Here is a 6,000-nt window from a genome sequence, read left to right as displayed (position 1 = left end):
GGGCCTCTACAGCGGTGGGGCCTCTACTGCGGTGCCCGTGGGGCCTCCACAGCGGTGCCTGTGGGGCCTCTACAGCGGTGCCCGTTGGGCCTCTACTGCGGTGCCCGTGGGGCCTCTACAGCGGTGCCCGTGGGGCCTCTACTGCGGTGCCCGTGGGGCCTCCACAGCGGTGGGGCCTCCACAGCGGTGCCCGTGGGGCCTCCACAGCGGTGCCTGTGGGGCCTCTACAGCGGTGCCCGTTGGGCCTCTACTGCGGTGCCCGTGGGGCCTCTACAGCGGTGCCCGTGGGGCCTCCACTGCGGTGCCCGTGGGGCCTCCACAGCGGTGCCCGTGGGGCCTCCACTGCGGTGCCCGTGGGGCCTTTACAGCGGTGCCCGTGGGGCCTCCACAGCGGTGCCCGTGGGGCCTCCACAGCGGTGCCCGTGGGGCCTCTACAGTGGTGCCCGTGGGGCCTCCACAGCGGTGCCCGTGGGGCCTTTACAGCGGTGCCCGTGGGGCCTCCACAGCGGTGCCCGTGGGGCCTCTACAGCGGTGCCCGTGGGGCCTCCACAGCGGTGCCCGTTGGGCCTCCACTGCGGTGCCCGTGGGGCCTCCACAGCGGTGCCCGTGGGGCCTCTACTGCGGTGCCCGTGGGGCCTCCACAGCGGTGCCCGTGGGGCCTCCACTGCGGTGCCCGTGGGGCCTTTACAGCGGTGCCCGTGGGGCCTCCACAGCGGTGCCCGTGGGGCCTCCACAGCGGTGCCCGTGGGGCCTCCACAGCGGTGCCCGTGGGGCCTCTACAGCGGTGCCCGTGGGGCCTCTACAGCGGTGCCCGTGGGGCCTCCACAGCGGTGCCCGTGGGGCCTCCACAGCGGTGCCCGTGGGGCCTCCACAGCGGTGCCCGTGGGGCCTCCACAGCGGTGCCCGTGGGGCCTCCACAGCGGTGCCCGTGGGGCCTTTACAGCGGTGCCCGTGGGGCCTTTACAGCGGTGCCCGTGGGGCCTCCACAGCGGTGCCCGTGGGGCCTCCACAGCGGTGCCCGTGGGGCCTCCACAGCGGTGCCCGTGGGGCCTCCACAGCGGTGCCCGTGGGGCCTCCACAGCGGTGCCCGTGGGGCCTCCACAGCGGTGCCCGTGGGGCCTCCACAGCGGTGCCCGGTGGGCCTCCACAGCGGTGCCCGTTGGGCCTCCACAGCGGTGCCCGTGGGGCCTCCACAGCGGTGCCCGTTGGGCCTCCACAGCGGTGCCCGTTGGGCCTCCACAGCGGTGCCCGTTGGGCCTCCACAGCGGTGCCCGTTGGGCCTCCACAGCGGTGCCCGTTGGGCCTCCACAGCGGTGCCCGTTGGGCCTCCACAGCGGTGCCCGTGGGGCCTCCACAGCGGTGCCCGTTGGGCCTCCACAGCGGTGCCCGTTGGGCCTCCACAGCGGTGCCCGTTGGGCCTCCACAGCGGTGCCCGTTGGGCCTCCACAGCGGTGCCCGTTGGGCCTCCACAGCGGTGCCCGTTGGGCCTCCACAGCGGTGCCCGTTGGGCCTCCACAGCGGTGCCCGTGGGGCCTCCACAGCGGTGCCCGTGGGGCCTCCACAGCGGTGCCCGTGGGGCCTCCACAGCGGTGCCCGTGGGGCCTCCACAGCGGTGCCCGTTGGGCCTCCACAGCGGTGCCCGTGGGGCCTCCACAGCGGTGCCCGTGGGGCCTCCACAGCGGTGCCCGTGGGGCCTCCACAGCGGTGCCCGTGGGGCCTCCACAGCGGTGCCCGTGGGGCCTCCACAGCGGTGCCCGTGGGGCCTCCACAGCGGTGCCCGTGGGGCCTCCACAGCGGTGCCCGTGGGGCCTCCACAGCGGTGCCCGTGGGGCCTCCACAGCGGTGCCCGTGGGGCCTCCACAGCGGTGCCCGTGGGGCCTCCACAGCGGTGCCCGTTGGGCCTCCACAGCGGTGCCCGTTGGGCCTCCACAGCGGTGCCCGTTGGGCCTCCACAGCGGTGCCCGTGGGGCCTCCACAGCGGTGCCCGTTGGGCCTCCACAGCGGTGCCCGTGGGGCCTCCACAGCGGTGCCCGTGGGGCCTCCACAGCGGTGCCCGTGGGGCCTCCACAGCGGTGCCCGTGGGGCCTCCACAGCGGTGCCCGTTGGGCCTCCACAGCGGTGCCCGTGGGGCCTCCACAGCGGTGCCCGTGGGGCCTCCACAGCGGTGCCCGTGGGGCCTCCACAGCGGTGCCCGTGGTGCCTCTACAGCGGTGCCCGTGGGGCCTCCACAGCGGTGCCCGTGGGGCCTCCACAGCGGTGCCCGTGGGGCCTCCACAGCGGTGCCCGTGGGGCCTCCACAGCGGTGCCCGTTGGGCCTCCACAGCGGTGCCCGTTGGGCCTCCACAGCGGTGCCCGTGGGGCCTCCACAGCGGTGCCCGTGGGGCCTCCACAGCGGTGCCCGTGGGGCCTCCACAGCGGTGCCCGTGGGGCCTCCACAGCGGTGCCCGTGGGGCCTCCACAGCGGTGCCCGTGGGGCCTCCACAGCGGTGCCCGTGGGGCCTCCACAGCGGTGCCCGTTGGGCCTCTACAGCGGTGCCCGTTGGGCCTCTACAGCGGTGCCCGTGGGGCCTCTACAGCGGTGCCCGTTGGGCCTCTACAGCGGTGCCCGTTGGGCCTCTACAGCGGTGCCCGTGGGGCCTCTACAGCGGTGCCCGTGGGGCCTCTACAGCGGTGCCCGTGGGGCCTCCACAGCGGTGCCCGTGGGGCCTCCACAGCGGTGCCCGTGGGGCCTCCACAGCGGTGCCCGTGGGGCCTCCACAGCGGTGCCCGTGGGGCCTCCACAGCGGTGCCCGTGGGGCCTCCACAGCGGTGCCCGTTGGGCCTCTACAGCGGTGCCCGTGGGGCCTCCACAGCGGTGCCCGTTGGGCCTCTACAGCGGTGCCCGTGGGGCCTCTACAGCGGTGCCCGTGGGGCCTCCACAGCGGTGCCCGTGGGGCCTCCACAGCGGTGCCCGTGGGGCCTCCACAGCGGTGCCCGTGGGGCCTCTACAGCGGTGCCCGTGGGGCCTCTACAGCGGTGCCCGTTGGGCCTCTACAGCGGTGCCCGTGGGGCCTCTACAGCGGTGCCCGTTGGGCCTCTACAGCGGTGCCCGTGGGGCCTCCACAGCGGTGCCCGTGGGGCCTCCACAGCGGTGCCCGTGGGGCCTCCACAGCGGTGCCCGTTGGGCCTCTACAGCGGTGCCCGTGGGGCCTCCACAGCGGTGCCCGTTGGGCCTCCACAGCGGTGCCCGTTGGGCCTCCACAGCGGTGCCCGTGGGGCCTCCACAGCGGTGCCCGTGGGGCCTCCACAGCGGTGCCCGTTGGGCCTCTACAGCGGTGCCCGTTGGGCCTCTACAGCGGTGCCCGTGGGGCCTCCACAGCGGTGCCCGTGGGGCCTCTACAGCGGTGCCCGTTGGGCCTCTACAGCGGTGCCCGTTGGGCCTCTACAGCGGTGCCCGTGGGGCCTCTACAGCGGTGCCCGTGGGGCCTCTACAGCGGTGCCCGTTGGGCCTCTACAGCGGTGCCCGTTGGGCCTCTACAGCGGTGCCCGTTGGGCCTCCACAGCGGTGCCCGTTGGGCCTCTACAGCGGTGCCCGTGGGGCCTCTACAGCGGTGCCCGTTGGGCCTCTACAGCGGTGCCCGTTGGGCCTCCACAGCGGTGCCCGTTGGGCCTCTACAGCGGTGCCCGTTGGGCCTCCACAGCGGTGCCCGTGGGGCCTCTACAGCGGTGCCCGTTGGGCCTCTACAGCGGTGCCCGTTGGGCCTCTACAGCGGTGCCCGTGGGGCCTCCACAGCGGTGCCCGTGGGGCCTCCACAGCGGTGCCCGTTGGGCCTCTACAGCGGTGCCCGTGGGGCCTCTACAGCGGTGCCCGTTGGAGTCTATACAGCGGTGCCCGTGGGGCCTCTACAGTGGTGCCCGTTGGGCACTGGGCTACTTGGAACGATGCAAGTTGGAAATGCATGCCGCACACAGATATTATGTCTTTTTCCCATTAATGCCCATATATGGAGTTCTTTGTCAGGCATGTCCAAATATGTCCCTTTCATGCCCATATATGGAGTTCTTTGTCAGGCATGCCCAAATATGGAGTCTATGCAGACATCAGAATGATGTCAGAACAGGCCAGCTCCATATTTGGACACTGGTCAGGGTCCCTGTCCAGAGAACGGGCAGAGGCCTTTTTGTTATTCTGTATTTAACACTTAGCCCGCTAGCATTTATTGAAAAATTAGGATCTAATTCACGCCAGCATTTTTCCCAGTTGAGCTCTTATTTTGAAAAGCCACATATCCAGACTTCCGGAAGTGAGCTTAAACTAGGAAGTTCAGGACGACTGTTGTTTACAAGATGGATCTATGCCGGGGCTCCCGAGGAGTCCCCATCGTCGGCTCTGTGCCATCAAAGAAACGTTGTTTTGACCAAAAATGCCATCTGGGACAAGGAATAGGAACTACAGGCGATTGAAATAAACAGATAGAATGGATTATTATGGTGCTGATGATCTAAGATGGACGACCCAGTCTTGTGACAACAACAGCTATAGCTACCCGATGCTAACGTAAGTAGCATTATGGCTTGATCGATCGAATGCGCTATAAAAGCGCAATTGCCATTAATCAACGGCAATGGCGGTATAAGCGTAGTATTAAAAAATAGGCTTTGATTTACCTAGATCTACAGCAATGGCGCGGAGGGTGTTAAGTCCGATGTAATTTTGTAGTCAGGTGTGCAGGGTTGAGTATGTTGAATCTAGTTCGCATGAATATGATCTCTAATGGAGATTTTAGTTGACACAATGAAATAAAATAAAATTCAGTGTGGGGCAGACGGCCTGTCACAGCCAGATTTGGGAGACCAGTAGCTTTGTTGTTGAAGGAAAGCGGTAAAATTAGACTTCCGTGGTTGTTTTCGTCTCAGATTTAGTCCGACAGAGGGACACAGTACAACTCTATGGGGACACAAAAGCGACACAAAGGTAGGACCCGGAAGTATCTCTGGGTAAATGACACTGAGTGAGTGGGTGTCATCATGTCTTGTAGAGGCATTTGTGTGCTTCCATGTGAATGCATTTTATTGTTACTTTGGTTTAGCAATGATAACATGATACAAACTCTTGAATAAAATTATATTTCTGTTTTAAAAATAGCCCTGAACTACAGTGTGTAATATATATAACAATTTATTTCATTGCTTAAAAGTGAATTGGAAACTTAAATTGTTGAAACCTGCTACCAATAAATATATTTAAAACAAAAAAGTGAATTGGAGCTTTGGTAGTCGAACAGGGTTTTGATACTCCATACCGATACCGTTTGCCTGTAATTGCCTTAAATATAATGTGGGTGGGCATATGTCTAACAAACAAAAGCCATACATCATTAACGAAACATCCAATCATACCCAAATTGGAATCCCATGTCAAGGGGCCTCTGTATGCTAGTGAGAATTTTGACCAATTCCTCCACCATCGCATTCTATTTTATATCTTTAAGTTTTTTTTGCGGCTTTCGCCTTTATTTTTTATAGAGGGACAAACAGTAGGCTGACAGGAAATGGGGGAGAGAGATGGGGGAGTGACATGCAGTAAAGGCCGTCGGGATCGGGAGTCGAGCACACTGCCAGACTTGGGCTGCCGGCCAAGGTGCCTGGACCACTGAGCCACCTCATTCTATTATTGAAGCAAAAATCTAAGTAATAAAGACTATTATAACTGTATAACTTATAACTTAGTCATAGACTACTATATTATGTGAAGACATTATTAACCTTCTCCTCAACTACAGAAATAATTTCATAACACGGTATGGCAAACGGTATAGTATCAAAACCCTGTTTGACTACCAAAGCTCCAATTCAAATCTGGAATCTCCAAAGCAGAAGTGAGAAAGTGTAAACCAGTGGTGTAAGGTAACAAAGTACATGTACACTCAAGTACTGTACATAATCTTTCCGGTAATTTTACTTTCTTTGGTATTTACAGTTGTCAATACTCTACACCCACTACATCTCAGAGGAACATTT

The sequence above is a fragment of the Electrona antarctica genome (genome assembly GCF_951216825.1).
Source record: "Electrona antarctica genome assembly, chromosome: 21".
NCBI lineage: Eukaryota > Metazoa > Chordata > Actinopteri > Myctophiformes > Myctophidae > Electrona > Electrona antarctica.
The sequence above is the reverse complement of the archived record's forward strand: the minus strand, read 5'-3'. Positions refer to the sequence as shown.